This window comes from Pinus tabuliformis, chromosome 9 (assembly GCF_031772625.1).
Source record: "Pinus tabuliformis cultivar Carrire ecotype Pingquan chromosome 9, CPIR1, whole genome shotgun sequence".
In the NCBI taxonomy this organism is placed as follows: domain Eukaryota; kingdom Viridiplantae; phylum Streptophyta; class Pinopsida; order Pinales; family Pinaceae; genus Pinus; species Pinus tabuliformis.
Genome location: NC_142307.1, coordinates 1,563,414,767 through 1,563,430,653, shown reverse-complemented (window position 1 = coordinate 1,563,430,653; position 15,887 = coordinate 1,563,414,767). Strand labels below are relative to the sequence as shown.

Sequence of the window (15,887 nt, the reverse complement as noted above, 5' to 3'; positions counted from 1 at the left end):
CCAACTCAACCAAATACTAGAGAACCCACCACACCATGGCTATCCGGAAATGGAAAGGCAAGGCCGAAGAACACTGCCACACCTAGCAAAACCCATGCCAATGATAGCAAGAGAACTAGAGACACACATGCATGTACCATGCATGCCACATCTAGCAAGGAAATCACACATGCAACTCGATACCTACAAGTAATCCCTCTATAGCTACTTGATCTTGCTCTTCCTTGCTTGATCTTTACTTCCCTTTGTCTTCTTTGACCTTCCTTTTCTCCTAATTTCCATTATTTTCATAAATAAAATGCCAATTAATACCTCTTGTCTTCTCAAAGCCCTTTGCCATTACCTTTATCAATTTCCCATAATAAACCAAATGAACACCCACACTAGGATGTTTTTCCCAACATTCAGTGAGGACCGTGTCCCATGATCTTGGTTATTATTTTTTCCTTTATTAACTTTGTTAAGTGAATTTTTTCAATTAGTTATTATTTTTTCCTTTATTAACTTTCTTACATGAATTTTTTCACCTTGAAATACCTTAATTATTATTTTTTCCTTTTTTACTTTTATTATGTAAATTTTTTACTAATATTATTACACTACTATATATAATCTCCAACTTTATATTTTCTTATTTCTATTTAATATATATATCTAAATAAAACCACTAAAATTATAGTGAATAATCCTCTCCCGTCATTTGGTTTAGCTTATCTTTTAATTTTTCAAATATGAACTTTTATTTATTAAATTTTCTTATTCCATAAATAAAATTTACGGATTTCCTAACTCCAAAAAAAATTGTATAAATACATATATATTCCACGTTTACTAATTCACAAATATTTAAAAACTATTTTATCAAAGCAACGTAGTAACTTACATTATCATTTTATGTGCGATAACATAGCATATATATATATATATATATAAATAAAACGCTGGTGAATATTTAATTATTTAATTATATTATATTATAATGAATAAAATTATTTAATTACATGATAAAATTGTTTAAATATTATATTTAATTTATTATTTTAATAAATGGGTATAAAATTAAATGTAAAATTGTTTAAATATGATATTAAATGTATTATTATAATAAAAGGATATATAGTTAAAAGTGTTTTTACATTAAATTAATTTAAACCTCTGGAAATTAAATAACAAAGTTATCTTGTACTATTTCAGCAAATACAATTAGTTTATAAATATTACAAATAGACATTTATATATTCAATCAATATAATTTTGTTTTAAATACTATTATATTTTTATCTAATCTTATCTCGTTTCTCTCTTTTATATATATATATATATATAATCATATGTGATACTAATCCAAATTTAATTATTATACGGCCATATGTAGGTAGGTATCACATATTGAGTTTTGCCTTTGACTACATATTAATTTGTCTTTGACCAAAAAGTTATCTGGCTTATTCAAAGCTTAACATTGGGAATTCAATTTATGCTATTTATTATTATTATTTAAATTTATTTATATATAAGGTGATGAGGTGAGGTCTTATTATGAGCATTTTTTAGTAACTTCCATTTTTCTATTAATTACTATTTTTTGTTTTTAGATTTATTTCCTTTTTATTTAACTTCTTCAGTTTTCATTTTTTTTTCTTTTTCTATTATTTACATTTTCATGAATTATAATTTTTTCTCCATATTTTCAATTCAATTTGACAAATTTTAAAGAGGAAAAAATAATGAAAAAATATATATTTCCAATATATATATATATATATATATATATATAAGTTTTATTTCTTTCTCATTAAAGATATATTTTTTTTTGTTTTTTTCTATGTTTTTCTTTCTCTATTTTCAATTCCAATTCCATTAATTATAATTCTTTTATTGTTAATTTTTAATTTAACTTTATTTCCCCTCGCATTTATATAATTTTCCTCCTCTTCTTTGACGCGCTAATTTTCCCTTTTCCATTTAATTTCCACTCCTCCTATGGTTTGTTGTTGTTTCTAGCTCCAAGTTCTATAAAATAAAACTAAATATGTTTACATATGTCTTTTAATGCTGAGACTCGAGACTGTGACATTAAACCCTATGCCATAAGCACAACAATAGCCGCTATGGAATGAAACCAATTTTGATTACAAACATCTCTCCTCCTATGGTTTGTTGTTGTTTCTCGGTTTCTTAGAAATTTGATTAACTTGTTTTGAATTTAGATATTGGATTTTGGTTAGACATTTTTTATTTAGACATTGGTTAGATACGGGCTGTAGTTAGGTAGGTATCACATATTGAGTTTTGCTTTTGACTACATATTAATTTGTCTTTGACCAAAAAGTTATCTGGCTTATCCAAAGCTTAACATTGGGAATTCAATTTATGCTATTTATTATTATTATTTAAATTTATTTATATGTAAGATGACGAGGTGAGGTCTGAGCATTTTTTAGTAACCTCCATTTTTCTATTAATTACTATTTTTTGTTTTTAGATTTATTTCCCTTTTATTTAGCTTTTTCATTTTCATTTTTTTTTTCTATTTCTATTATTTACATTTTGATGAATTAAAATTTTTTCTCCATATTTTCAATTCAAGTTGACAAATTTTAAAGAGGAAAAAATAATGAAAAAATATATATTTCTAATAATATATATATATATATATATAATTTTTTTTTCTTTCTCATTAAAGTTATATTTTTTTTTGTTTTTTTTTATGCTTTTCTTTCTCTATTTTCAATTCCAATTTCATTAATCATAATTCTTTTGTTGTTAATTTTTAATTTGACTTTATTTCCCCTCACATTTATATAATTTTCCTCCCCTTCCCTGAGGCGCTAATTTTCCCTTTTCCATTTAATTTCCACTCCTATAGTTTATTGTTGTTTCTAGGTTTCTTGACATCTCCAAGTTCTATAAAATAAAACTAAATCTGGTTACATATGTCTTTTAATGCTGAGATTCGAGACTGTGACATTAAACCCTATGCCATAAGCACAACAATAGCCGCTATGGAATGAAACCAATTTTGATTACAAAAATCTCTCCTCCTATGGTTTGTTGTTGTTTCTCGGTTTCTTGACATCTCCAGGTTCTATAAAATGAAACTAAATTTGCTTACATATGTCTTTTAATGCTAAGATTCGAGACTGTGACATTAAACCCTATAATATAATCACAACATAGCAGCTATGGAATGAAACCAAATTTGATTACAACTATCTTTTAATGCTGAGAGCGGAGACCATGACATAAAATTTTATCAAATAATGGCAACATAGAAATTTGATTAACTTGATTTTGGTTAGACATTTTTTATTCCATTTATTGTTAAACAATTTCTCCACGGAATATGTAAACTAGTTTTATATTGTTACAAGGAGTATGATTGACTTAGTTAGCATATTTTTTTCTTAGAAAAAACCACCTCAATATTATCTATAGAATCATCTATAGAATTTTTGATGATTTTATTGGCAAATTTGCATTCCTGGTCTAGAAAACATGACAATACCATATGCAACACATTTTAATTTTCTTGCAACTTAAGGATAAATGTTTTTTTCTATTTGTGTTTGTTTGGAAAATGCAAATTTATATCTCATATATATATTTTTTTCAATATTTGCAAGATTGTGATAGCAGTGGAACTTGTGGAGTAAGTTTATGATTTATTTTCAATTGTGCTTATTTAGTAAATATAAATGTTTTTTTTTTATTGAAAAAAATTATAGATGTTCTTTTTCATTTATATTTTTCTAATTCTCAATTTTAAATCTATGATTTATTTTTCAATTGTGCTTATTCAATAAGTATAGATGTTCTTTTTTAATTATATTTTTCCAATTCTCGATTTTCACTATCGTTCGAGAAGTATATATGCTTTTATTTATATTAGTGTTTATGTGTAAGTTTCTTTTTATGGTTATTTATTTATGTAGTTGAGAATATTGAAATTTGATTTTCGAATCTATTTCACTCGATAAAAATTGTTCATATTGGATTTTAAAAAGTGAAATAAAGTGTATGAAGTCACTTATAAAAGTGAAATGATTTCAAAAATTAAAATTTTGTGCACTTAACCTTTAAAAAAAATAACACACACCTTATGAAGTGATTTGGTTGGAGAGACTAACGCACTTCCGTCTACGCACAATTTTCTATGCAGGTTCTAACGTTGGTTCCTTCTTTTTTCTAAACGCTGTTGGCTCCACACGTTGTTAACTTAGCAATCGATCGTAGACCCTGAATTCAGTCTCGAAGACACCAGCGTAGGGCTCCACATGCTTGCAGAACTCAGGAATGTTCTCCCTGCAACAACGTTTTCATCGCTTTCACCTCTCTAAGCACGAAATTGTCAAACCAGTGGTTAAAAAGAAAGAGTGAGGATGTTGTCAGGGATAAGAAACAAGATGTTGCTGTCACCACCGAGATACAAGAGGAGCTTCTCTTGAAGATCGGCATTGATCCACACATTGGCATTGCTTGCTTGGCAAAGGTTAACACTGTTTATCAAAATGATCCGGAGCAGACGGTCCAATTTTATGTCTTTGTAAACCAAGAAGAGATGGCTTGTGATGAAGCAGAGTTAGGACCAGATGCCTACTCAGAAAAAATCCAGTATCAACCAAAATTACGACAGCAACAACAACAAAGTTCTTGTTCACGTTCAGGCAAGAATTACGCTGATGCAGTGCGTTGAGCAAGCGTATAAAATATCGTGGCAAATAGATTCAAACGACAATAGTTCAGGTTGCCGACCATTCAACGCTTTGTTTTCATTATAATTCTGCTCCACGATAAGATTTTCCACGTTGACAGCAGTTAACAATCAAAATATCACAATCAAATGACCAATTAAAAATTTCCATAACAATCAGCATTCCGCGGAAGACAAAAGCCAAATAATTATCTGTGCCCAAGAGAGTAGAAAATTGACAAATGTCAAACAACCACACAACATCCTTTTCTATAAACACAATGAACACGGCCATCATAATGAGAATAATCCTTGCAGTATGGTGCCTTTCCTTCTGATGCAAACCCACGAGAAATTAATTGTCCCATGGCACTATTTACATGAGTATGTGCTCGAAGGCGAGGGCTGGAAGGGAATTTTCACGAAGGCCCATGGGAAAGATGTATGGGCTTATTGTATGGACGATTCAAATATTTTCCCTCATCAATCAACGCTACTGATGGACTGGTCTTCTCAGGTGGCGTAATTGATAGACAGTGCTTCATTTCTCCATCGTCGGTAGCTGCATCATGGATTCAAGTCCTTTCTATTAGTGTATTTCAACAACAATAGCATTCTCACGGCTCTCATTCTGCAGCGTCCAGACTGAGTAGCTTGCAGTTCAGTTTCAAGTACAATAGATAGCTCACAACCGTGTTCTGATAGCACAGGAATGATATTAAATAAAATTAACACATAAAAAATACCAGAGACATAGAAATGGCGGAAAAGGTCTCAGCCTTACTGTATTGTCTTATAATGCAATCCAATTGTACACATAATGATAATTGTACAAATAATCGCCATGCTGCAAGCCCCGGCCACCAGGGCTGCTAGCCCCGATACAACCATGACCTGTGCATCTGATTTTACTGCTCCAACTCCCATCATTAACGACGCAATTGACACCAATCCATCGTTAGCTCCCAGCACAGCTGCCCGCAGCCATTGGCCTCTCTGTTCGTAATTATCTCTACTTTCATCTTCTTTCACTTTCTCTTTCGTAATTTCTGGTATCGCAATGCTTACATCATGTTGTTCAGAGCATGGGGATACAATTCGTTCTGTAACCATGGCTTCTTTTGTTATACAATTCGTTCCCATTTCAGCCATTCGGCTGTGAAGATTATCACAGAAAATGAAGCTGGAATTACAAAGTAGGGAAGAAGAAATGAAGAAATGAGATGAAAATGTGCGGCAGAGGTTTCCAAAGCCGTGTGTTCTCCACGCTCTAGAAAGTGTGTTTATGTACTTTTCCTTTCCAAATAGTGACGGCCGTTACCATACACTGCTTACCGCCTTTCATATAACAATATACGATAAACTGAGATAGGAGTAATACATCGGCGCACACACCAAAATAATGATTATAAGAAAAAAGAAAAAGCAACAGGCATGCGGAGTTCTCGTGTCTGATCAGGATAATGGTACGGCCACTTGCAATTAAAAAAAAAATGTCAGTCACAATTTGATGTGCCATTAATTAGTAAAATTGAGAAGCTTATCTGATCTCAAAGATCCCAGCTTCCACTCCCGGAAATTAGGACAATTGTTTTATGTCAGAGATCAACATTTTTGTCATAACAGAATTTGAATTGATGAAGGCTGTTATAGTGATTCATTAGCATTTTTGTCATTAGCTTAGTTTAGATTTAATATTCATGCTCTTTGATATAGTGATTCATGTTTTGTCTTGATCAACCTTAGAACAATCCAATGAGTGTTTCTCATTAAACAAAATTTGAATTATGTAATTAGCATTTTATAAGTAAGAATGATTTTAATGTTAAGAGATATAATGCTTGAAATGATGTGTTTGTGTTTTTCATTATAGAAGTAATTTGTAGCAAGGCTGTCTTTGTTGTAATATTCTTGTTTAAACAAGTGATTGAATAAAGTTAAAACATGAACGATTTTATAGGATTTAATGAATGGGTTCTTCAATATTTAGTGAGTGAGTTTGTTGAGCATTGAGTCTTTTAAAACAAGTACAATTTATTTGAAGCGTTGTTAGAGCAACATGCTTGATTCATGGTTGAATGCTTTAAGTAGGTAGAGGAGTTTGAGTAAATAGGTTTCCATACTTAAACATTGATTATAACAGGAAATCACCTACTCTGTAATTAGATCTTGAATCTGAACCAATACGTAGTGTAACTCAGTGATTACGATCCCTAGTTGATAATTTAATATTAGGAGCTTTGAAATGATGAATAAAACTCCTTACATTTTTTGTGCCATTGCCAAGGAGTTGCAATTGGTTCAGGTAATAATTTCTTTTACAGTGTGATCCTAGTTACAAGGCAACTAGAGGGTGGAGATGATGGTAAGAAGTGAGTGAAGAGCCATGCATCCGCTTTGGTTTGGGGTCACTCCAAAGTCTGGTTGTCCAAGTAAGCGAGGATGTCAAGTTTGGTGAGTTTTATTGCAATTAGTTTTAATTCATTTAGATTAAAAATTCAAGCTCTTTAAAAATAAAACATTTTAGGGGTGCTATAAGAGCCCTAAGGTACTAATCCATGTTGCGAGACAAGGATCATCAACCAGCAGGAGGAATTCAAGAATGATTGAGAGGCTTGAAGAATGTCCCTCGAAGAACTTTCTCAAATCCTAGCAGTAGCTGGGGTATCTGCTTCTCAGGAAGAGTTCATCCTGACCACATTTAGGAAATTATCTATCTCTCCACAATAAGAAAAGGATTTGGAAGTCTCCCTTAATTCCTCTTGCTTATCTACCAAGGAGATCGAGAAATCATGTACCAAATATGATGGGGAGGATCCAGCTGAACCTGAGATAGAAGAACTTTCACCATGCCCATCAACAAACCTTGTATGCATTCGAGAGACCAATTATCCAAGTTTGCTTGGCATGACCGAGGAGGACTTTTAGAGTGGTTCAAATGAAGAAATGGGCCAATACCATCAGGATTACATCCAGCATTGGTTCCAAATCACAATCCAGTCAAAGTACCACTCTCATCTTCAAGTACTTTTTGTATCACATTTTTCAAAACTATTGAATTTTCATGCTCATGTACCTTCTAGAGTTTATATGTTAAATTTGAGCATGAATATATCCTTTTACCTGATCCACACATGGCTTCATTTGAAGTTGTCTTTCACTTGAAGGAGGACATATTTTCTCTAGTATAGTAGTAAAGTTAGTATTGTAAATAAATAAATGAAAATAGTAGAGAGAAAAATAAGTCCTTTTGTGAAAACCAGCTTGTCTGGCATAACTACACAGGGACTTTGCTCCAAAACTAGGTAACTAGCGGGAAAAGTTCCTAATGAAGTTTGTAAATTTGTATGAGTTCTTGAAATCATGTAACTTTCAACTCATTATGTCTTGTACTCGTTTTGGTTGATGTGGGATTCCTTAAGGCCCACCTATCAACAAGCCTTGTCCCATCGACATTAGAAAATTATTCGGAACCAAGGTTAGGGTTAGATAAGGTACCTGGTATCCTGCATGCCTTAGTGGCAGGTATCCTTGTTTTGAAGAAAACTCTATCACATCATCGCAACATAGAAATTTGATTAACTTGTTTTGAATTTAGATATTGGCTTTTGGTTAGGTATTTTTGTTCCATTTATTGTTAAACAATTTTTCCACAGAATGTACACTAGTTTTATATTGTTACAAGGAGTATGATCGACTTAGTTAGCATATTTTTTTCTTAGAAAAAAACTACCTCAATGTTATCTATAGAATTATCTATGGAATTTTTTATGATTTTATTGGTGAATTTGCATTCCTGGTCTAGAAAACATGACAATACCATATGCAACACATTTTAATTTTCTTGCAACTTAAGGATAAATGTTTTCTTCCATTTGTGTTTGTTTAGAAAGTACAAATTTATATCTCATTTATATATATTTTTTTCAATATTTTCAGGATTGTGATGGCAGTTGAACTTGTGAAGTAAGTCTATGGTTTATTTTCAATTGTGCTTATTTAGTAAGTATAGATATTCTTTTTCATTTATATTTTTCAAATTCTCGATTTTAAGTCTATGATTTATTTTCAATTGTGTTTATTAGTAAGTATAGGTGTCCTTTTCCATTTATATTTTTCTAATTCTCGATTTTCACTATTGTTCGAGGAGTATATGCTTTTGTTTATATTAGCATCTATGTGTATGTTTCTTTTCATCATTATTTATTTATGTAGTTGAGAATAATGAAATTTGATTTTCTAATCCATTTCACTCAATAAAAGTTGTTCATATTGATATTTGATTTTCTACTCCCTTTCACCCATTAAAATTTATTTGTTGTATACAATGTTTGTCATTTAATATTATAGTATAGGATAAGTATGTGTTGCAGAAATTATGATTTTTTTGTATAGTTAAAATTTTTATATTAGAATTGAATAATAGAAATTATAATTTAAGTGATAATAATAAAACTTTTGTTCCACATCCCCTATCTTCACTGCCATGGACACAATGACATTCATCTTTATATCAATCATCTACAACACCCATGAACATTGTAGGAGATAAATGTCCGTGCAAAACAAGTTTCTTGGAATTCACATCTCATTCAATTGAAAATAAGTTTCTCCATATTAGTTTGAACGAAACATTGTCAAAGAAATAAAGTTATAAACCTTCATTAAGCCAATGAGGTAGGGTGCTCACCAAAAAGTACCATTTTAGCATAACAATTTCACTTTCATATCTATTTTTTCATCAAGACTTTAATTGATTAACTCGTAGCATGCCAACAATCTAGACTCCAATTTAACTATATTTAAACTAAGCTACAGGTACTAGGTGTATTGAAAAGGGCCTTTGCAATAAGCTACCAATTCAAATCTGCACAAGTTAAACAACAAAATTGTCTTGCACTATTACTTAAAAAAGAATCTTGACTTAAAAAAATAATATTTAGTGGATTTAGATCCACTTATATGTGTTCGGGTCACAAACCATTTAATATAGTATCTCTGGGTGCAACCAATATCTTTGACTTAAAAAAAAACATCGGGTGAGTTTGAATCGACTTCTATGTGTTCGTGAATTTCGATCCACTTCTCTCTTTATATACAACTGTATATTCTATGACTACCTCAAAATACTCCCATAACTTCAATAACCTTTTATAAATATTAAACTTTACAAAACAATAGCTAAAAATCTATCTTAACTCTAATATTATTTATATTTAAACCCATTATAGTATAAATAATCATTTTAATGTTATTTTTTAAATGTGCCTTATACGACTATAAAATCTCTTCATCAATATTATACGTGCCTTATTTGTACTTTATTAATTTATTTATCAAATTAGCTTAAATTTGATAATATGTTTTTAGAAATAATTTATTGGAGTATAAAAAATTATTATATAATTAATTAATTTTAATATTTATAAAATAATTAATTTTAAGATGTTTAAATAGATATATATTTAGTAGAGTTTAGGCTTTTGTGATCTATATCAAGTTTACAAAGGAGCGAGTTCCAGGTGTCCATCTGCCATATGTTCAGGGGATCGCTGATAAGATTGGTAGGATTCTCAGGACGCATAGTGTCCCTGTGACCTTTAGGCCCCTGAACACCATTCGCATGTCCCTCCGATCCGCGAAGGATCCTATCGACCCTAAAGATATGAAAGGGGTGTACTTGATCCCCTGTTCCTGTGGGACCCCCTACATTGGGGAAACTGGTCGCTCCATTAATCAAAGGATTAGTGAGCATGCAGCAGACCTTAGGCATAGGCGAACTAAGTCTTCCACTTTAGCGGAGCATGCTGAGAAAACCAATCATCATGTTTGTATTGAGGAAGCTAGTGTTATTGCTAAGGTTTCACACTTCCATCATTGGAAATTTAGGGAAGCCCTTGAGATTGAAAAGAGGCCGAATAATCTCAATAGAGATGATGGGTGGAAGATCAGTCGGTGTTGGGTCCCAGCTCTCTCGACCTAGTCGTTCTCTTTTTTTTTTATTTTTTATTTTTATTTTTATTTTTTTTAATTTTTTTTTTAATTTTTTAATTTATTTTATTTTATTTTTATTTTTTATTCTATTTTGTTTTATTTTATTTTATTTTATTTTTTATTTTTTTAATTTATTTATTATTATTATTATTATTTTTACTTTTACTTTTATTTATTTTTATTTTTTATTTATTTATTTTTATTTCTAACTTTTATTTATTTATTTATTTTTTTAATTAATTAATTTATTTTTTAATTAATTAATTAATTTATTTATTTTTTTTCATAAGAATAGTCCTGTTTTTATTTCTCTAATTTAACTTACCATTTTAATTTCTCTAATTTAACTTAACACTAAAATATTACCTTTATTACCATTTTAATTATTTATTATTTTTAGCTTATTATTTATATATTATTTTTAACTAACATTTCAATTATTTATTAATATTTTTATTATCATTAAATGATTTTTATGAATTATTTTAGTTACTAATTTAACTAGCATTTCTATTATTTATTAATATTTTTAGCTAACTATTATTATTAAATTATTTCTATTAATTTATTTTTGGTCCCCTAGGGTATTTTCCTTAAATATAATTTTTAATTATTTATTTTTGGATTATTAATATTTTAACAAACTATTATCTTTAAATTAATTTATTTAATTTAGGTTAAGGGATTGGTCCCCCCAAGAAAATTCCTTTCCTTAAATATAATTTTTAATTATTTATTTTAACTAACTAGTATCATGAATTAATATTTTAATTATTTATTAATATTTTTAACTAACTATTATCATAAAATTATTTTTTGGTTCCCCTAGGGTAATTTTTTTTTCCCCTTTAATTATTAAAAAGGGTTTTGACCCAGGTACCTAGTCAAAAGTAGATGTTGGTCTCTTTAGCCTATGGAGGCTTTGCTTTGTCTATTTAACTTGCTAAGCTGGATCTGTATCTTCAACTTGTCCTAATGAACCACACTGGTTGGTTCGAAACGCGTCGACAAATGATGTTTCATGTGATCTTCGCCGAAGAATCTTTTTGTAAACTAGATATATATTTATATGAAATGTTTTATTTTCTATACAGAAAAAATAAAGAAATTAGGATAATAAAATTTAAAAGATATATTTATTAAGAAAATTTTGAAGGATGGGAATTTATTTTAAGATTTAGAAATATTGTAAAATGTTTGGTAATTTTTTTAATAAATATTTAAAGTTTAAAATGATTTTGTATAATATTTATAGTTTATTTGCCATTTTTTTTGTAAGATTGGTAGGATTACATCTTTATCATGTTCAATTTTTCACTAAAATTGAGGAATAGCAAAACATTTCAACCTAATCCAATTGAGCTACCCCAAACAAACAATTCATTTGTTATTTTTAAGATAAAATAATTTTATACTATAAAATTTAAATGCCTCATTCTTAAAAATCATTACATACCCATCATTCCAAACCACTCTTCTTGATATCACATACAAATCATGACAATCGCACACATATATAGTCCCACTGTTGAAAAATGCATATGGCCCGAGCATTTAAGAAAACATACGAAAAAACTGAAATATGGTTGTAACGATGAAATCGAGATGATGTTCTTAATCAGCGTGATGATCGTTGAAGGCACTTATGTGCGTCATGCAGTAGAAGCGCCAAAGAGCTTAAGCAAGCCGTAGGTTAGCAGCATGGCCATCCATCCTCCTATCAACACTCTCAAACATCCCTTCACCATGGGAGACCGCCCATAGTAAGCTCCCACTGCGCCAAACAACGCAAGTGCCACGCTGGACGCTACTCCCATCGTAACGACTCTGATAACGTAATCGGTAATAAACGCTGCAGAGAGTAAAGGTACAGCTCCTCCCACACAAAACGCCACGGCCGATGCACAAGCTGCCTGGAATGGGTTGGGGAGTTGCTCATCCTCATCATCATTTTTACAAATTAAAAGTTCAGGAAGTGGCGTAGATACAGCCAGGCTTGCTGTTGTAACCCTAGTGGGAGAAGGAAAGAGGGAATTGCTAGAGATCTGTTCAAGCAGCGCAGTTGACTTCTGGGGAGTATTCGGCTTTTTTGCCCTTACTTGTGCGTCACGTTGGGTGTACACCGAAACGAATTCGCCAATCGCCATACTGCAGGCCCCGGCCACCAGTGCTGCTAGCCCTGATACGACCATGACCTTTGCATCTGATTTTACTGCTCCAACTCCCATCATTAACGACGCAATTGACACCAATCCATCGTTAGCTCCCAGCACAGCTGCCCGAAGCCATTGCCCTCTTTGCTCGTAATTATCTCTACTTTCATCTTCTTTCACTTTCTCTTTCGTAGTTTCTGGTATTGCAATGCTTACATCATGTTGTTCAGAGCATGGGGATGCCTCTGTAACCGTGGCTTCTTTTGTTATAAAGTTCGTTCCCATTGTAGCCATTTGGCTCTGAAGATGATCACAGGAAACGAAGCTGGAATTAGAAAGTAGGGAAGAAGAAATGAGTTGAAAATGTGCGGCAGAGGATCCCAGAGGCGCGTGTTCTCCACGCTCTGGAAAGTGTGTTTATGTACTTTTCCTTTCCTAATTGTGACGGCCATTACCATACACTGCTTACCACCTTTTCCATGGGTGCCTTTCATACAACAGTATACAATACGCTGAGATAGGTGGACTAATACATTTTTTAATATTTATGGATTGGTGTGTGATCAGCGTGAACGTGGACAACCAATTAGCTTTCTTATCATGGTTAAATCATTATTTTGAAAGAATTTGCTATTTTCTGTTAGGTGTATTATGAATCATTGAGTAACAATGTCAAGACGACATTTTACTCCATCTCCTTTTCAACAATTTTTTTTGAATTCTTTTGTAATTGAAGTTAGTTTCATTTTAATGAAAAATTTTAATTTATTATTTTTATTAAGCTTAAAAAGTTCATTTTACAACCTAGTGTGATGTGTAATCATGTTTGTCTGTCATAAAAATTGGATAAGCAAACAAAAAAAATTCTAAAAAAAAAAATTAAAAAAAATAACTATACAAAACATTTAAATAGTATCAGTTTATAAAAAAATTAGATTTTTTAGACTTATATTAGATCTGTATTTAAAATAGATCTATACTAATGTTAATATAATTTAGAGGAAAATTCTTAATCCCAATTCTTTATTCTTTAGATCAAATTGTGAACTAACTTTTTGTTTATTTGTTTGTTAAAATTTGATTGTTCTAAATTTTGATAGATTTTGATTGTTTTATGTTTTTGTTTTGCGTTAAAATTTAATAGTTTCACATTTTTTCTTTCTCTTTAAAATCTGGAAAATAAATTAAGTTACTTTTTTAATTTTCAATTGTTTTAAATTATTGCATTTTCATTATCTTTGGATAATATAACTTTGTTTGAATTATTAATTTTTATTATTTAAAACAAATTTTAAATTTTAAAAACATTTAATAAATATGAATTTAACCACTCAAATATATTTAACTTAATTAAATTTAATAACTCATATATATATATATATATATATATATATATATATATATATATATATATATATATAATTTTTGTTTTTTATAAATAGTTATCAGTTAAATTAATTACAATTTTTTTCTAGAAAACTATTTGCTTTTCTTTTTAGGATTCAAGTTCTTCAATCTTTCATTTTGTTTATAGTTTTGAAAGATTGAATTCCATCTTTATTCAAATTTAGAGTTTTGAAAGATTTGTTTCAATTTTCATTTAAATTTAAATGACAATTAATTATTTAATAATTTATATTATTTTAAAGTGATCTGCTAATTAAATTATTAGTAATGTATTCATATAAATTAAATGAGTGGTAAATATTTATCAACTATCAAAACATTTACTCATTGGATATTTAAAAAAAACAATCATAAAAATTAACTAAATTATTATTATTGTTATTATTAATGATAAAAATAATTAATATATAAATTAAATGATTTTAAAAGAACATATAACATGATTCTTAACCATAGAGATTCACCCCTAAGTTAAGAGTATTTTACAATATCTTTTGGGGGTTAAAACCTTACCATCCACCTAATAATTATTGATAATTAAATTAAAATTTAATTCCAAAATAGTCTTAGGTTTATTCACATAATAAACTTTCACTACCCATCATTTTCTAAAAATTAATACATCAATTACAACTTTACCCACTGTTTTTCTAAAAAAAAAATTATTCCTTCTTGATTGCTTCTTAATCATATATAAACAAAAATCACAAGTTTCCTTTCACATTAACATTATTAATTTTATACATTTTGTATATCTTGCATGCTTCTAGATATAGGATTTTTTTTGTTTTTTAGAATGACATTACGGAAGATCCAAAATAATACTCCACATTTTATGGATGATAGCCGAGGAAAACCATACTCTTGATTAGCTCCAAGGTTGTCGAAGAGAGTAGAACCCATGATCAATAGAGCAGACAAACAATCAATCTTAATTACAAGTCTTAACCCCAAAGAATCGAAAAGAATCAAACCTATAATCAACAATTTTAAAAAACTTCATATTTAACTTTCACCACTTAAACTAACCCTTAAAACTAAATATAATAAATCTATAATTAAATAGATGAAATATATAATTAAATACACAAAATGTTTAAACTATACAATGCAATGCATAATTAAATATACAAAATCTTTAAACCATACCCACATTATATAAATTATATATTCAAATTGGAGTTAGACTATGTATCATTACCTTTTATTTTATTTTGAAACGTTACAACACACGGTAATGTTTCATTAACTTTTCTACACGTGGAGGCGACGTCCAATAGGAGGAAAGCTGAGAGATAGTGCGTGTGGTGGGCACGAGGTGCGTTCCCCACAATGTATAAATTTCAAATTAAAAGACGACATCGGCACGCGCACCAAAATAATGACTATAAGAAAAAAGCAAAAGCAGCGGTCATGCGGAGTTCTCGTGTCAACCTCGTGTCTCTTCGGATAGTGGTACCGCCACTTGCAATTAAAGAAAAACGCTGGTCACAATTTGATGTGCTGTTAATTAGTAAATTTGTGAGGGTTATATGATCTCGAAGATCCCAGCTTCCATTTCGGGAAATCAGGGTAATTGTTTTAAAATTAGCATTTTTGTCGTAAGAGAATTTGAATGTATGAAGGTTGTTATAAGATAG

At 29.9% G+C, this 15,887-nt stretch overlaps 1 pseudogene; it reads right to left on the bottom strand.

Annotated features, from left to right (window-relative positions):
- Window positions 1–12,238: 12,238 nt before the first annotated feature.
- LOC149154601 (vacuolar iron transporter homolog 3 pseudogene) lies at window positions 12,239–13,231 on the bottom strand (annotated as a pseudogene).
- Between the last annotated feature and the right edge of the window lie 2,656 nt (window positions 13,232–15,887).